Below are 19,357 nucleotides of genomic sequence, written 5' to 3'. Positions count from 1 at the left end.
AAATAAGGCTAAGTAGTATTCCGTTGTATGTCCATACTATATTTTCTGTATCAGTTTATCAATTGATAGACATTGAGGTTGCTTTCACATTCTGAATAATGGTACAATGGACATGGATGTTCAAATATCTCTTTGAGATCCTGTTTTTAATGCTTTTGAAAATATACCCAGAAATGGGTTTATTGGATTTTATGGTCGTTCCATTTTTAATTTTTGAGAAGACTCCATGCTGTTTTCCATAGCAGCTGTGCCATTTTATAATCCCACAAATACTTCACAAGGGTTTCAATTTTTCCACATCCTCATCAGCACCTGTGATTTTTCTGTTTTTTGATAGTGGCCATCCTAACAGGTGTGGCATGATATCTCATTATGCCAAAGGACTGATTCTTTTTTTTGAGATGGAGTCTTGCTATGTCACACAGGCTGGAGTGCAATGGCGCTATCTTGGCTCACTGCAACGTCCGCCTCCCGGGTTCAAGCGATTCTCCTCCTTCAGTCTCCCAAGTAGCTGGGATTACTGGGATTACAGCCTCCAAGTAGCTGGCACCCACAACCATGCCCAGCTAATTTTTGTATTTTTAGTAGAGACAGGATTTCACCATGTTGAGCAGACTGGTATTGAACTCCTGACCTCAGGCGATCCGCCCGTCTCAGCCTTCCAAAGTGCTAGGATTATAGGTGTGAGCCACCGCATCCAGCAGGACTGATTGTTATTCAATTCTGTCTTGCATTTGAATTAGTTGTTTACATGTCTATTTCTTCACTAATCAGAGAGTAGAAACTTTACTTGTAGTAACCTCATAGTGCCTAGTACATAGTAGGTGTTCAATGCATATTTATATTTAATTCCTGTTAGCAGGTTATCTATGTCCTGTTGGTTGTACATCTGTCAGCATGTATAGAAAGTGCTGATCTTTTCAACACCAGCCATCTACTTCTTTTTTTAATAGAAAAATATGGACTGTGTTTCCATATTATCCCTTTTCCCATGGAATTCTATTTTGTTGGGGTAATTATTCTATTACTGTTACAAAATGAAAATTTTAAAAAAGAAATATTAATACATAGTTATATTGCTTTGTGTGTAATAGCTTTATTTTAACATGAAATGTTACATTCTACAAATCAACATGTAAATACTAATATATAATATGTTTATCTACATATAATAATATATATAGGAGAAAATATTTTGCATATGGTGAATTGAACTTGGCACTAATGACAACTCAAAGTAAAGAAACAAACTTGTTGAAAGCAACTGGAACTACATGATTTATTGAACACAATGGGATGAAAATAAGACTTTTTACTTTTCTCTTTTAGTGTTGTACTGTAGGGTTCTCAACATTTTCTATTACAGCTTGCTAAAATGAATCAATAAATCTCTACATTTTACTTGCAATGTTATTTTATCTTTCTCTTGGACATCTGCTCATACTTCATCCTTTTGAGAAATTTTAAAAGGCTGCTTCCCCCCAAGATTGCCTGTTACAGCTGATGACCAGAAAAGATAGTGCAAAATAGAAAATGGGAGGACAGCAGGGCTATTACATATGGTCCAGTCACATTAGCTTAGATCAAAAGTGCTTATTCTGTTTTTTATCCCATGTCACCTGATCCTTGGAGTCTGACTTTAGGCAAACAAAGAAAGCACAAGCTCAGTGGGACAATTAAAAGGTCACAGTTGAATTTTTTAGGACTTGAATTGAACCTTGTCTAGAGTGACAAGGTTGGGTACCATATGTCAATACTAGTGAAAAAAAATGCACGAAAAAGTTGCATAATAGGAGATAGAATTCCCTAACAAAAAGGACAGCAACTTTAATATATGGCTAGAATTCATTATTTATGCAATGATTACAAAAATAAACCTCAACAAAAAAGACACCAATAGATTATAAGCTATTCTGGTAAAATGTCTATGTTGCCCTTTATTAGTAGAATATGTCAGCAGCTGTGCTTGACATGATCGAACAGGATAGTTTATGTTGTGTTGCACTTACTCTTCCCTACTGCTTTGTATACAGCAAACTAGGATATCTGCAGGCCTCACCATTCTCTGCAAGCAGTGAAGCCACATTAACATTAATACCTGCATTTTGCTGCTTTGTAGCACTTTTCTGTACAACTGTGGGACGTCAATTTTTTCCTTCTCCCATTTTAAATCTCCCCTGTTTATTTCTAGGCATCTCTGGGAGGGTTCTCATAACGTCTGAAGAAGAATCCCATTAATCTGCTTTTGTCTCTGATGTCAGCTGCTCACGAGTCACTGTCGGAAGTGTCTCAGTACTGTCGCTGGTGCTGGTGCCATGCTGAGCATCTCAGTCCATTCTGTTGCCCCCTCCATAACTGTCCCACATTTTAGCCCTTGGGGTCTACTAGGCCTGTGTAAATCGTAAATCTCATGGAGTTCCTCTTAAACACAGCCTTTCTAGCTTCTACCTTCAACCTTCAGCTGTTCGCTAATTTCTACCTTCCATATTCCACCCTCTGCCCTTTACACACACACACACATTCACACACATACACCCCTCATACCCTTTACACAGTTTAGACACTCAAGAGTCAAACCTGCCCTTTAACCTAAAACAAGAGTCGTTCCTCATTTCAACTTAAACAAATGGATTCGGAGGAGGAGGGGCAGGGCACATTTCATTTATTTGCAGTCATTGTTCAGGTTCCACATGAATATCCAATCTGATATTCATGATATAAGAGACAGGGAAAATCAGGGTAAAACAGGTTAGATAGGGAAATGAGAGTGTAAAATAGGAAGAGATGAGCTCAGTCATTGCAGCCTCTTGGAAAGTAAAAGGAATGGGAGTGGCAAATAGTAGTGCTTACGAGTACAGACTGCTGGGTTTCAAATCTAGCTCTACTACTTATATGATTGGGGCAAGTTACCAAAATCCTCTATCTATTTTGTTTCTGAACCTCAAATTGGGAATAATAATAGTATCTATCTTATAGGGTTTCAATGAGGATTAGATTAGTAAATATATGCATAGTACTTATGAAGGGCGATGTACCTATTGACTATTATTAACTATTATTGTTTGCCATGAAAAATATCAATGAATCCTAGATTCTATATCCATGCCTTAATCAGGAATTGAATTAATTCATGCGTATATGCCCATCTTGAAGCCACGATCAACATTTCTGAATCCAGAGACAGTTGTGTTCAGCAGGTTGTTAAAACATCCCACTCTTCTTAGAGTCTGAAACCTCCAACCCTGTTCATCAATGCTATTCTTATGATTTCACTAGGCTCCTGCGCCATAGATAATCACTGCCTTTCTGCTGCTCCGAGCCTGCTACCCCTGCCTTCTTGACCTTTTCAGATTTCCCTCCTTGTCTATTTCTCATCATAGAGGATCTTCCACATGTCTTCTGCTTAGCTGGACTTGTGGTCTTGGTCTCTCTGAGTCGGTCCTCTCCTGTTGAAGCTGTACCCTGCCATGACAGGACTGAATATTTGGAGATTATAAGCAGATGGATTGTGATGAATATGATCTATTTTGCCCTCGCTCATCTCAGTAACAGGTGGCTGCTCAGCCAGCTGGGGTCTTCTTGAGGACACTCTCCCAGGCCTCCCTCTGACCATATGCTCTCCCGTCCAGATGGTGACATGGTTCCCCAGAGTCCTGAATCAATGTAACGGGAGATGGCAGGCCTATGCTGATTTTGCCTAGGGTCTAATACAAGCATGCAGTTTTTAAATTTTATTTTCTAATTTGGGAAAAAGGAACAAACCCTATGTGAAAATCATGTTCACAATGTGGTTTCAAATTCTCTCACAGGAAGTCTAAGTTTGTGTGATTAAATTAACATTCATAAATGCCAAGGCAAGGAAACAAATTAATTTAACTGTTGGAAAAGATAGAGATGATTTTGGATCATCTAATAATCTAATGTATTTGATGATTTACTTCACTGATCTGATTTCTCTTTGTAAAGATTCTTGCTACATTAAAATAGGTGTAAACATGCTTATTCTGTTAAGATTCATCTTGGTAAGTGGTGGAGACAAGTTGCTTTCACTTAAGGTTAAAATAACTACTTTACGCTCTATTCCAGAACTAACTTACTTTCAAACAAATTATGGCTTACAAAGACAGTACATATTTGCTTACAGTTTATCTCTGCTTATACAGTTTGTTTTCTGATGCATTTATGCAAGTGTTGATTAAATCCTTCATGCTGCTTGAATGCTTATTATCACTGAATTGTTGGTTAAGAAAATCAGAGAAAAATGTTCCAGGACCAGACATAGACATGGTTGAGGCCTAAAAAAGAATAAATGATAAGGACATTATTTAAGAGGTTGAAAATTTATAATAACTGCAAGGGTAACAGTTTATGGATATTTTTCCAGTTAATTTTAAAACTTTTCCAGTTAATTTTAAATTTAAAATTTCAATATTAATATTTTAAAATATGAGCTTTGTGATATCTAGAACCACAAAGATTACAAGTTCTATGAGATCTATCTATCTATCTATCTATCTATCTATCTATCTATCTACCTACTTTCTGATAAAGTAGCATACCTATCTCTTGGGTGTGTGTACCTTTAGTGTATGACATTAAAAATTTTAGCAACATTCTTCTCAGTAATATGCCTTCTTCTTGACATGACAGTATTCTGATGATGATCTCCATTGTTTCCCTTGTGCATCATCTATGTTCAATGTGTCTGCTATTGTTTATTTCTTGCCCTGCAGATTAAGCTCAGTGAAGAGGAAAGAAAGGTTAAGAAGGGAGAGGAAACTAATAAAGGACAGAAAGATCAGGGTAACAGCAATAATGCTGCCCAAATAATGTTCAATATTTTTGTTAATGGATAATATTTTTAAAAAGAGAAAATTATGACTCCTACAAATATGAAATGAATATATGTCAAAAATTTTATTTAACTTTTTAATTAATGAGAACCAGTAAGATGTTACAACTGGTTAAAAGGAGAATTTAACTTTCAACAATTTATATTTTCCTTTGGACAAAGTCTATTTGCATTTGTATGAACAGAAATCATTTGCATAACTTTGAGCAAGAAACATTTTCATTACTATCAGTTTTCTAAATAGTATGGTCAAAACAACCAAAGATAGAGATAATCTTAATGGTGAGGGTTAACACCAACTTCTTTTCTTTTTCCTTTTTCTTTCAAGTATTTTAAAATCATTCATAATACTTTCTGATTCATACACATAATGCCGAAATCTCAACATAACATTCATAAGGTAAAAAATTTCAAAAGCAGTGTTGCTTTATTTCAAAACTAATGAAATTTTAGGACCTTATCAGCTGGCTGGCCATGTAATTGATGCCTATCCGTTGATTCGACCACTCTCCTAGACCTGACTCCAGTATTTGTTTCCTCACACTTAAAGGGAACTCAATGAGTCAGGTGAATAATGTGCAAACAGGAACTCTCTGTCTTTTTCCTGCTTCTGGACAAAGCTTTGCTTGCCAGTCCAGCTCTTTTGGATGACAGAGGTTCCACACTAGGAGTGGCAATCAGAGAAAACTAGAGACCACCATTCCCAGCTCTGTTGCAATGGTGCTAAGGTTCTGCCCAAAGGGAAGGCAAGCCATGAGGATGAAGGGCTTCATAGTTCTGGTTGAAGGGGCTTACTTTGTATGTAACAGATAGGAAAATATATACTGTGCAAAAAGTAACAATGAAAGAGCTGAAGTGGCTGTGCTAATATTAGATAAAGTAGACTTTAAAACAAAATTATTTCTAATGATAAAGAGGAACATTTTATAAAATAGTCAATCTATCAGGAAGATATAATAGTCATAAACATATATTCATCAAGCTTTCGATAATTTAATCAGTGATCAAAGAACAACAGTGTACCGTTTCTAAAATATTCAGAGGTGTTGATAATACATATTAATTCCAACAATTATTCATCACTATTTTGGCCCAGGAATTGTGACAGGCCCCGGGGACCCAAAGCTATGTAGACTGCTAGTCCTGAAGAATTTAGAAGACATAGGTATTTCAAAAACTTACTAGTTTAATATTCTAATGTGATAAGGGATTTTATAGAGTATTTGGAGAAAGTATTTTAACAAGAAAGACTAATTTAATACAATAATAGAATAAAGCTAATTTACTCTATAGATGAAGTCTTACAAAATGCGTTTATAACATTATTTCTTTTGATTATCACAACTACTTGCTCTCATGCAGCTAAAACACTTGAAGTTCAGAAAAGCCAAGTCCAAAAATCTGATATGCAAATATGTTTACAATATATCAAAGAAAAAAACCTGTCTACAGAACTGTGTGCATTATGTAATCCCACTAAAATGTATACATGCATACATGTACATATATATACACAAAAATTAGAATACACATACAGAAAATAGGGTTTGGAAGTATAAACCAGCATGCTAGAAGTAGTTGTTTTGGGTTGTATTTTGTTTTATTATATTTTCATATACATATTTTCTGATTTTTCTTTAATGAACATGTATGTATTCATTGGCTTAGAATTAATGCATTGGCTTAGACACGTTAAATTGACATAACAATAAAATTGAACCCAAATGTAAAAAGATAAAACTATAACACTCTTAGAAAACTTAGGAGTTAGACTTTATGATTGACTTTTTAGATAGAATACCAAGGTACAAGCAACCAAAGAAAAAAAAGATAAATTGAACTTCATTCAAAGTAAAACATTGTGGTATGAATAATAACATCAGGAAGTTAAAAGAATCCACACAATGAAAGAAAATGTTATCAAACCACACATCTGATAAGGAACTTGTATCCCAATTACATAAATATCACTTACAATCCAATGACAATATAACAAATAACCCATTAAAATGGGTAAAGTGTTGGACATTTCTCCCAAGAAGCTATATAAATGATTAATAAGCATCATCAGTTATTAAGGAAATGGAAATTAAACTACAATGAGATACCCCTTAAAATCCACAAGGATGGTTATAATGTAAAAGATAGACAATAACGAATGATGGCAAAAGTATGGAAAAATTGATATTCTTGAAAATTGCTAGTGAATGTATGATGGCACAACCACTTTGAAAAATGATTTGGCGGTTCCTTAAAGTGCTAAACATAGAGTTATCATAGAACCCAGCAGTCACACTCCTGGCACACACCTGAAAAATGAAAACACATATCCACACAAGAACTTGTACATGAATGCTCATAGCAGTGTTATTCATAATAGTCAAAAACCAGAAACAATTCAAATGTCTATTACCTGACGAGTGGATAAATAACATATAGTACATCCATACAGTGGGATATTATTTGGCAATAGGAGGAATGAAATACTGATACATGCTATAATATAGATAAACCTTTTCCACATTAAATTAAATGAGGGAATATAGTCACAAAAGATTACATGTTATGTATATATATATGATTCCATTTCTATGAAATGTCCAGAATAGACAAATCTATAAAGATAGAAAGTAGACTAGTGGTTACCTTGAGATGAGGGTGGGGGAGTGTGTTGAGAGGGATTGTTAATGGGTATTGGTTACTTTTAGCGGGACACAAAATGTTCAAAAGTAGGTTGTGGTGATTGTTGCACAATCCTGCGAATATACTAAAAACATTGAAGTGTACACATTAAATGGGTAAATTATACTGCATATGAATTACATGACAATAAAGCTGTTAAAAGTATCATCTTTTGAGTGCATCACAGTTAGCAAAGGCACTTTTCTAGATATTTCTTTTAAATGCTACAATAAAGTTTGTAGCTATTTCTTAATAATAAATCTTATTTTCAAACAAATTTTAGAGAGGGAACCTAGCTTCAGAGAGAGACAGTGACTTGCCCAAGGTGAAATTAACAGAGCTAGAACAGGGATATTAAATTTTTTTAATTGAAATCTCCTGCTGTTTCCACTGTACCATGCCATTGGTTATATTATACCTGCGAAGATCAAATTCGAACGTTTTCCATATACTTATTTAACTTATGTACCTGGATTTGTACTGGGATTTTGTAAAATTCAAAAGCAAATTACTTGCATTATTTGCATGCCATAACATAAAACAAAATTTGTTTAAACTTCTGTGAGCCAATTAAAAGGATTACATGTGAGTTGAATAATTAATTTTATTATGGTACAACCCATATCACATGGATCATCTAATTGGGAACTGAGGGGGAAAATGAGCTTTAAATAACTAATACTTTAGATCTCCTTAACTTCCATATGCATGTTTAGTATGCTAAAATTCCAACTTAAAAGTAAAACACAAACTGCAAAGTTAATGAAAACAATAACAACCCTTTTAATCTTTGGTCAGTGATATATAATTAGATATTTATATTTTTAGGAAAGTTAAAATTTTGTACATTTTACTCAATGAAGATCAAGAATAAATAGCTGGATAATTTTATTATAGTTTGTGGGAGCGTGCCTTAGAAATGGTAAAGGGTTAATATACTTACTAATCTGGCTAACATTTTTTAGAGAGGGCACGAAGGTGTCTTACATTCTGCTGCAGTTCTCTTTCCAGAGCACTGCATTTTGAATACTGAAACACAGCACTTCGTAGAATGTAAAATAAAACCATTAGTTCTCTTTGACCCTATTCCAGGATAATTTGACTAGAAATTAATAACTGTCAACTAGAGATATTTTGCTGGCACTAAGGCAAAATGATGGGTAATTCCTCCTTTGGGTTACTCAGATTGCACACCACATTTACATTTGAAAATTAAGTTACTGGCTGGAGTGAGGAAAAGGATTTTAATCTGCAAAACAATTATTGCTTTTTTCTGAGGTCACGAATTTGGTTTTCTAGATATTTTGAAGTGCTGGCTCACTCAATTGCTGAGTAACAAGTCTAATGATAAGGTTTCAATGACTTTGTAATGAAGTATTCAGTGTTTTACATTTGCGTGGATCTCTACAAGATATTTGAAACAAAATTATCCCATGACAACAATATAAAACAAAACAAACAAACAATATCAATGACACATAATGTTTACCTAGTGCTGAATACATGGATATGTTTTTGAAGAAAAAATAGACCCTATAAGACAAAACTTAAATTGGGATTAAAATCCATATTTGCTTATACTTTTTCTCCTTTGAGATCATTTCTCTTCATCCTACTCCTGGCCAAGGAAACAAAATAATTTTTCTCTATATATATATTCTCCTGTGCTACAGCAGCAATAGTCCTGAATCTCTGAAAGCTTTGTAGACATCATTAGAACGAAAGAATTGTGTCTTTTTCACTTTTTAATTCTATGCAAATGATCATTTATTAGTGCCTTCTTTGCATTAGGTGTTCCCCATACATGACCTACTTGCCAGTGATGGGAGGCACGTGGGTTAGAGCCAGCTCAGGTTCCTAATTCATTATATACTTTTCTACCACTTCGTTCAATAACTGTTTGCTCGTCTTCAACTGCCCTTACCAAATCATCATGGCAATAGTGTAGTTTGAGATCCCACAGCTTTGTTTTCAGGGCTTATGATGATTTAGATAAATTTGGGCTCATGAGGCAGCTTTGTTTGGTGTCTTCAGCAAGAGTTTAAAAGGACAGATGGAAATGTGCCCATGGCATATCAATGCCTTGGAATTCACTGCATGGCAGCAGTGACACCTGAATTCCTGGGATACGGGTGATTGGCGCTCAGAAATGGTTGGAGACTCACAATTTGGAAACTAAGCAGCTACCTTTGAATATGGAAGAGGATTGTGGTTATGTTAACATTTCACTTCTGAATATGCGCTTTCGCCAAAAGGAAAAATTTGGATGGGCTATAAATTTAGCTGGAAAAAGTTGAGGTATTGTAACAAGACAAAGCTGGGTTTACATGTCATCTCTTCTATCCTACTAAATGACATTAGGCAATTTAGTCAATGTGAGTCTTTTTCTTCATTTGTAAGATGTAGATAGGAAAATTTATCACTCTGGTTTGTCATAGTGATTAAATTAGACTATACAAAGACTTAGAAGGCATTTGAGTGTTAGTGAGCTTTATGCTTTCCAGAAATCTAGTGAATAAGGGCAACCAAGGAAAGACTGGGTAGATTTTGTGTTCAATTCTATGAAACTTTTAGGGTAGCAGCCTGGAATTCATGTGTAGTTACTAAAGCATGCCAGCTCTGTAGTATTTTATGATTTACTGAGCATTGTCAACCCATTATTTCACTTTATTCTTATGAAATCCTTTTGGTAGATGTAGGACCAGCATTTTACATGTATAGTATTTAAACTCCATTTAATATAGATGAGGGGACTGATGTTTACAGATGTCTCGTGACTTAGCCAAAGTCACAGAATTATTAGGAGAAGCAAAGATAAAAGTCAGGTCTCCTGTCATCAACAGTGCCTTCTTTAGGGGCCTCTTCTGAGAGGAGGGAATATGGTGGTCTTGCAAGGTTCATGGCATTCAGATCAATTGAACCTACAATTTCTACTTCATTTATTCTCCTGTAAGATATGTGCCTTAAAGAGAAAAAAAATGCCTTTTAAGGGAAAACACAGAAACATTCTAGTAATATTTTTGTACCTTGACAATTCATGCTGATTGATTTGTTGTGTCACCAAACAAATATCATTTCTATATTTTCAATTACCATTTACATTTCCTCTAAGGTTTTATACCAGTCTAGTCATCTAATGAATTAAATTTGCATTCATTTCACTTTAGAAAGGTTGAGAGAATTTCTTATTATGAATAATTTAATGGAAAAAATTTACATAAATTGAATTCTTCAAATTTCGTTTTAATGGTATTGGCCATGAAAAGTAAACAGCAACCTAACTTCATGGGTATTTTTGCATTTTGTGTCTGAACGGATTTTAAGGTAATGCTAGTTTTTTTTTTTTAAGTAAGATTGTGTTAAAGAAATTGTTCATATGAGCAATTATAGTTTTCTGATTTTACTATATACTCCATAAATGATTTCTTTTTGAATTTCAGTGTACATTGCTGTCCTAAGAAAACAAAATAGGAAGTGAATAATGTTTAGTGACAAGAAATCTTAAAAAAAGAAGAGCAGAAATGAAGGTATAGGAAACAGGTTCATATACACAGTATCTTTACTCTTTCCTGCTCAGCAAATCAGGCCTAGTAATGAACTTTGATTGTTCCATTCAATTTCAGCTAGTAGCTGTAATGAATCAAGTTACTCCATAACCTCATTAATACTAAATACCTCCCTTTCTAGCCTTTGGTTTCCTAAATAACTATCCATCCACATCTTGGTTAAGGACTTTTCCTAGTGCCTTTAGTAATTAATGGATGGTAGCTTTACTCAACAGCCTCTGAAAAAGCCAAAGATCATTTACTATATTTGGAAAAATTCAATGGATGTCTGACAGCACGTGAGAGTTCCTTGCATCTGTCAATCTCTTATTTGGTCATCAATGTGCAGTCTGTCAGTTAGATGGTCTCTGTAGGTAGAAGTAAGCCTTGTTAATCTCTATAAAACCCAGAAATCGCTGCTCCATCATTCCAACTTAATGACTGATTTTTATGCTGGAAGAACAGTGCATATACATTTAAAGTAGCAAGATCTCTGCAGATTCAACAGAATGCTAAGTGAAACAGAGATGCTTTCGTTGCACAATATAATGAATCAGAAACATGAGAAACATAAAAATTTTAAAAACATAAGCTTAAATGTCAGATTGCAGAACAACAACAGCCCAAGCTTTTTACTATGTTTGATGGGAAAATGTTAGAACAAAATATTGCACTTATCTTACAGAGACCTGGAGTCACATATACTCATTTATTTCCGCATATTAAGACAAACTTTAAGATTAGTATTAATTTTAAATTTTTGTCTATAACAAAAATGTATACATGATTATGATTGATGATGTAGGTCACTTCATGATCTAACCATGGCACATAAGTAGTCTGCATCAATGGGCTTGAATTTTACTTTCATTCATGGTCATTCATTTATTGGAACAGACGTGTAATAAAACATTACAGATACTAATGTGAGTTATAGATAATATAGGCACAGAAAAAATATGAAGTTACTTTCCATATGATCACAATTTTGTATCAGTGAGATTTTAAAAGGAAAATAATAGAAAATTTCATCATTGTGGCTTCTGGATCAGGTATAAATTTCATCAAACAAGTTTGATTAAAAATGTAGCTTATGGCTATGTATGATTACCAGCTCTCAGCTAAAGGAAATGTAAAGTTGAGAGAATTGCCACTTTGATATTCTTCTTCTGACATAAAATACCAAATACAATGGCCTTTCTCAGACTATATATTCCTACAATTTCTTACATTTTCATGATGCTGTTTTTTTTCTCACTCTTCAATTTGAATAACCCCATGTATTAGTTTCTTAAGGTTCCTGTAATAAATTAGTACTAACTTGGTGGTTCAAGACAATAAAAATATATTCTCTAAGAATTTTAGAGCCTAGAAGTTTGAAATCAAAGTATCAGTGGGGTTGATTTCTTCTGGAGGCTCTAAGGGGGGATGCATCCCAGCCCTTTCTCCTAGCTTCTGGTGGCTTCGGGCAATCCTTGATGTTCCTTGGTTTATACTGCATACACATAACTCTAATTCAGTCTCTGCCTTCACATGGCCTTCCCATCTGTGACTCAGTGACTCAATTCTCCCTCTCCCTTCTTCTTATAAGGATACTTATTACTGGATTTAGGGCCCACCCTAAATCTGGATGACCTTATCTTGTAATCCTTAACCTAATTACATTTACTAAGATGCTTTTTCCAAATAAGATACTGAGGGCTAGGACTTGGACATATCTTTTGGGGAGCCATTATTCAACCTATTTTACTCCCTTATACCCTAGTTTCACAAATTGGTCAAGTCCAATCTAAATTTTGCCAGATAGCAAAGAAATAAAAGAATCAATGACAATAAAATTTTCACAAAGTCAAATAAATTAAATGCAGAGAATGGTTCTTTATTCTGAGGTTAGTCCTCCCTAGTTTCTTCTTATTAAAATGTGATAGTAATAGTAGATGGCAATTATTTTAAAACATTTTCTGTATTTTTTTTTCTTGGCACATTTTGGAAAAGACTGTACTAATGCAATGAAACTCCTAAATTGATTTATCTATCAATTTATTAGGACTCTTATTTGCCAGTGGCCAAAACTCTGTTTCTGAGAATATAGCTGCTTGAAGTTTTGGATTCATTCATCTGACATATATTCTTAAGAGCTTATTTTGTGCCCATCACTGTCTTGCTATAAATGAGACTAAGAATGTTTTTGTTCTCATGAAGCCCAAATTGTAGTAATCCACATTTTTTCAACTTGATCACCAAGAGGTAAGAAATCTCCACAGCTACAGTGAGAGTCATTTTCAGGGAAGGATTCCAATTGGCTCAGCCTGAACTATGTGCCTTCCCACCCTTGAAGCAATCACTTTCCCATCTTGGATCACCTGCTCAGCCCTGGGGGTCCACGTGATAGGCCTATTGCTAAAAGGAGGTGAGAGAAACTGCATAGACAAAAACAGAAGATGTTGATGACCATTGCTAAAGGTCATCACAAAAGTGTGGTTTTGTGCACTACAAGTGCGTAGCATTCAGTTTTGGATTTTCCCTGATAGTCCATGGTCCTTTTGTCCATCTTGGTATTTATTTCATGCATGTGTTCACTGGAGGTCTGCTGAGATATTGTACCTGATTTTGGGAATGTAAATATAAGTAGAACACAGGTACTTCCCCCAAATAACTCACAATTTGTAGGCAAGAACAATTGTAAACTTTCAATTAAAACATAGCATGGTAACTACTCTCATTGGGATCTGGAAAAAGCACTGTTTGCAGAAAGAAATAACTAACTAAGCCTGGAATGTGTTAAGATTGACAAATGAAAGGACAAGCATGGAGTGAGCCTTACAGGCATAAATAAAAAATGGGATGTGAAAGGGCACAGGCTTTGGAAGGGGTACTGCATACTTTCAGATCAGTTTAGGGTAGTTAGATCAGTTTAGGATGTGTAGTGGGGAGAGTATGAAATGGGGCCAGAGGTTACAGAGTGAAAGCTTTATATGACTTGGATTGCATCTTTATAACAAGCCTCTTAAATGTGTTTGTGGTGAGTGGATTCTCTTTTCTTCAGTCCTGAAAGTTGTTATCCAATTATTCTCCTTAACGCTTGTTTTGGTCATGTTATCTTTTTGTTGAAAAATTGACATAGACTGCTATGACCTAAAACATATAGTCTAGGCTTGCAGCTCTTGTTTTAGAGATAATATAAGTGAAGCTCTTGAGACAGTGCCTGGCAGGCACATGGCCAGTTCTCATTTCATGTAAATTACTCATGTTATTTGTGTTGTTAGCCTGGCATTCCTGCATTCTCTAGGTTATTTTTTCAATTTCTTCTATTATCACTTTCCAATCTGTCCAAAACCTAAGGAACTCATTGTTTTCCTGACTGTGTCTTGTTTCTTTCCAGCTTTGTTGCTGTAGTATCTTCATAGGTTGGAATCTTACCCATACTTCAAACTCTCACTTGAAGGTTACTCCCATCCCCCTTAGTCAGAAATTATTTCTCCTTTCTTCTTATATAATTTTGCTTGAGCTTCTTTGAAGACATTTAACATGGAGTTTTATACTGTAGTTATTTGTGGATGTGACATCCTATCTAATTTTTTACATCAATTTGACTCTAAATTTTTGTTGTTGTCGTTGGCTGACTTTTCTTCCACCAAGGACTGCTACTGGATATTTTTGATGTGGGTTTTTTTGTTGCCTTTCCTCATTATGAAAGTTGGTATGGTGTGGTTGTTTCTAAGAGAGTTTTAAATAAATATAACAACCTTCATTTTTTAAATATATAAAAATCATGAACATTTTTCTGAAACCTTGAGCCAATGAAACGAGGCAAGATAATGAAACGAGGTATAAATATTAGAAAGGAGGCAGCAATATTATAATTATTTGCTGAAGACATAATCATCTACTTGGAAACTAAATATATTCAGTTTATTTGAGAGAATGCTTTCGCAATATGCCTATTAGAAAATATGTATGTATGCGTATTTGAGAAAAAAAGATACAATCTAATAACACTTGCAACAGAAGTAGAAAATGCTTAAGAATAAATTTATGAAGAAATCCTTAGAAGCATAGAAAGAATGAAACTCAAGAATTACTGAATATCATGAAAGAAATTCTTTGAAAGAAGTATGTGAAGAAATAGATATGAATAAATATATCAAGTTCTGTGAGACATCTTACTGTTGTAAAACAAGCTAATCAGTAATCTTTTTTGTTTATCTTCAGACCTTGTAAATTGTTCTAAAATTCATCCAGCAGACTAGAGATAACACTATTGAAATGGCAATTCAGGATGAGAAGAGTCCTACTCATTATTAAAATATAGTATACAGCTGTAATTAAAATAGTGTAGAAAAGGTACAGAACTAGGGAGACAGATCAGTAGTTTAAAGGAAAAAGTCCAGAAATAGACACAAGAATATGAACATATTTGACCTAGTAAGTGTGGCTTTTAAAAAGAACAAATAGAAGGTGGAATATTTCATATATGACATTGGATAACTGACAATATTTGGGAGAAAAAAACAAAGTTAGGTCAACAGAATACCATACATTCAGCTATCTACTCATAGTGACTTAAAACAAGACCCTGTTTTTGTTATCTGTCTCAGATTCTGTGGGTCAGGAATTTGAGAAAGACCCATATGATTGGGTCTGGTTCATGTTTTCTCATGCAGTTGCAGTGAAATGATGGTTTGGAGCACCTGGGTTCTGGACCAGCATCTCTCTGTGTAGTGTCGGGGTCTCTTCATGTGGTTTCTTCTCATGGGTGACTTTGGGCTTCCTCACAATGTGGAAGCTTCAGGGACTCCAATTTCTTACATTGTGGTTGAAGGCTTCAGGAACAAGTATTTCAGCAAGGAAGACAGAAACTAAATTGTATTTTGTTACTGAGCTGTAGAAGTCTCACAGCATCATTTCTGCCACATTCTCTTGGTTAACATTGAAAAAAAAGTCTGTCCAGATTCAGGGGTAGAGGACATAGATGTGCTTTTCTGATGGAAGGGTTGTCAATATCATGGTGAGAAGAGTGTGTGGAATGAGAGAGATTGTTCCTGGTAAGAAGAGCATGTGGAATGAGAGAGATTGTTCCAGCCATCTTTGCAAAATACAGCCTGCCACACTAAGTCGCAGGTTGCTGACTGGGACCTCTTGGATAAATCTGAGGGAAAGTCTCCTCATCTCTCTATAATGATAACCGGCATCATAGATCAATGATTTTCAAATGTTAGCATGTGACACAATCACCTGGAGGGCTTCTTAGAACAGAGATTTCTGGATCTTTGGCTGGGTTTCTGATTTGTTATATCTGGGGATAAGAGGATGAGAATTTGCATTTCTAGTAAGTTCCAAGGTGATATTGATACTACTGGTCTGAGGAACACATTTTGAGAACCTCCATTCTACATTATAGCACTTGTTTCTTTTTACTTACTACTATCCTTCATGTGGATGTCACGGGCTGAGTAAGCAATCCTTTTCCATGTATTAAATCCCTTTCAGGATTGTTCCAGACCCCTATTTGCATTCATAGTGGTCCTAGGGAGATGTGTGGGATAAGGAGAATAGGAGAAATCTCCAGGCTTTGTGAATTTCAGCCAGCCTGCACCTCTACCATTTGGAGTGCAAAGGTTACTTGAGTTTTTGGTGGAAAGGAATACCACAGAAGATAATTTGTTGCCATCTGACCCCTTAAAAAACTTCTGCCTCAGGTGCCAAAGATGAAGCTCCTCCTTTTATTAATATCTTTCACCAAAGGGCTGCTGATAACCTAAGACAAGTTCTATTCACATAGCACTGTGGTGATGGGCCCTATATGACAAGTGTTGCTGTACTGCCCAAAACTTCTCACCAAGTCAGCATAGTGAACTGAGAAAGAAATTACAAGAGGCAATCTGGGATCCCATCAAATTTAAATATTCTTATAGTCTCCTTTTATGGCTTTAAAAAATTTCAGGTGTAATTAATCCTTGTGGGAAGACCCGAGTTTAGCTGTAAAATCAGAAAATGAAGGCAGATTGTACAATATAGTCTCCTGGGATCTGAAATTGGTGATGATATCGTGGAAGCTTGCCATCCAGAGGACATCTGGAGATTTATTTTTCCTGGTTTTACAACCCAAGGTTAACAGCTCTGAACTTTGTAGAAACCCTGATACTCTCACTGGTAAAGCTTATTCACAGTTGACTTAAAAGCTCAAACCAAATAAGGCAGGCAGGGAAGAGCATCTTTTACCATAATTGTTCAAGGACAACTTTGAATATTGGGCTCTGATTCTGTCCATATTCATGTAAGATCATAGTTCTGTCTCAGTGCACATAGAATCTTCCTTATTCAATTTTTTTTAAAAAGATAAATATTTTCTAACCCCAAGTTACAGAACCGTTAATGTAATAGAAATTTATCTACCTATCTTAATCAGTATATTCGGCAATATGAACTCAGTGATATATAGATTTAAAAGATCTTAATTTTCTCCAATAATTGACTTCAAACATGCTTACTTGACATGCCCATATTCATCCATTATGTAGAATTTGGACAGATCTCATTGATTTTCAGTCCCTTTCAGGTGTACAAAGTTCACTTTAAGGATTCTATCTCACATCCAGCTCAAAGCACTGCATAGCCTCTAATTCACCCTTGGCCAGGTAGAGATTCTTGCTAAGAAAGGGAACAGAACCTATCATTTTTCTTCCTCCTTTTTTTTTTTTTTTGTGCTACTCTATCCCTTGGGGTATTAAGGCAAGGTGTAAAGGATGGGTGAAGGAGAAATATCTCCAGTTTAAGTCACACTATTGCAGTCTTCCCTTTATAGTTGATGACTTCTGTATAGGGGGCACCCAACCCTGGCTCCAGGGCAGAGTCACTACTGAATCATCCCTGACATGGGAGATGTGCTCCTGCAAGACTTCATCCAAGTCCCATCAGTCTTGGATCCCAGTGGCACACCCAAGCTGGGGCTGGGGCTTCCCTCTTTGTCAGGCAGCCTCTTTGGTTATTTTCTATGGTGCTCCCTCTCAATGAAACTCAGTGAGACTTAAATTCTTGCCACTTCAAATGATAAGAGTGCAGGCCAGCCTTTTCTCTCTCACTATTTCATTCTAACTTCTCCCCCACTGTTTACCTACATACACAATGTGGATCAACTAATATGCTACATAAGGGTATATCCAATCAGGAAGTGAGAGGTGAGTCTATTTTCCTTGCAAACATTCTTCATCTCTACAAGTGACCTTCAACTCTGTCATATCCAGTGCACTCTTTTAAAAACAATACTTTGTATTGTTTCTTTTTTTAAATCATGAAATGAAATTCAGAGATAATGAAATTTTATAAAACAGCATATTTAATTTTTAAAGGAACATAAATTTGAAAGAACAATACAATGCTCTAACTATAAAATAAAGGAGAAGGAACATAATGAAGTTTATAATGAAATAATATGCAATACATATTAATATGTAAGTGCTCTGACATGATTATACCAGAAAACATAATGAAATAGTCACATTCTTGCTACTAGTTATGATGAATATTTGGATTTAAGATTTTTAAAAACCCAGAAGCCATTCTCTATATAGGAAGAAAATTTAAAGGGCAGAAGAATGGGTGGGCCCTAATTAAAACTAGTGGAATGGTAAGTAATAATAGCCTGACTTACATGTAAATGGTAAGAGAAAAATAAAAAAAAAAACCTTAACAAGATAGGGATAACATGCCATCACAAATTACAAACTGTCAAAATGGAGGATTTTTAGAGTTAGCAAATGAGCTGGTATTATTTGTAAATATAGTATGAAAATAGTTTCTATCTTATGGCATAGGTTGGTCAGTGAAGAAATAACAGAGAAAACATATTTCTCATTCTGGAATGCTACCACACGTCAGGACGTGTATTCAGTATCTGCATGTCTAGCAGAACATACTGGAATTATGAAGGTGTGAAACAAATCTTCACTGAGTGGGACTCTCTTGTGCATCGCAGGACATCTGGAACTTCTGGTTCCTTCCTACAGAATGCCTTTAATGCCCAACAAACACAGTGAGAACAACAACAACAATAATAATAAAAACCTCTCAAAATTTCCAAAATATTATCTAAGGGATAGTTTCTTTCTTGTGGGAAACAAAACATCTTGATTTTTTCTTTCCTGAATGAAGCCAGATCATCTCACTCGTGCATTGAATGCTGCTTTCACTGAATTAAATTTTAGCATAATGTCACTGATTTACCCTAAAATTTAACATTGTATTTTCCACAAATATAATATTGAAGGTACTATTCATA

The 19,357-nt window shown here is 35.1% G+C and overlaps 1 long non-coding RNA gene across 2 annotated transcripts in view; it reads left to right on the top strand.

Annotated features, from left to right (window-relative positions):
* Nucleotides 1–19,013, top strand: part of LOC105473362 (uncharacterized) — a 78,675-nt gene extending 59,662 nt beyond the window's left edge. For both annotated transcript variants that reach the window (XR_011609032.1, XR_011609030.1), the window contains one exon: nt 18,894–19,013. This is a non-coding gene — a long non-coding RNA (uncharacterized lncRNA). The remainder of the gene's footprint in view (nt 1–18,893) is intronic.
* Nucleotides 19,014–19,357: the final 344 nt, after the last annotated feature.

The sequence above is a fragment of the Macaca nemestrina genome, chromosome 10, assembly GCF_043159975.1.
Source record: "Macaca nemestrina isolate mMacNem1 chromosome 10, mMacNem.hap1, whole genome shotgun sequence".
Classification (NCBI taxonomy): domain Eukaryota; kingdom Metazoa; phylum Chordata; class Mammalia; order Primates; family Cercopithecidae; genus Macaca; species Macaca nemestrina.
The sequence above is the reverse complement of the archived record's forward strand: the minus strand, read 5'-3'. Positions and strand labels throughout refer to the sequence as shown.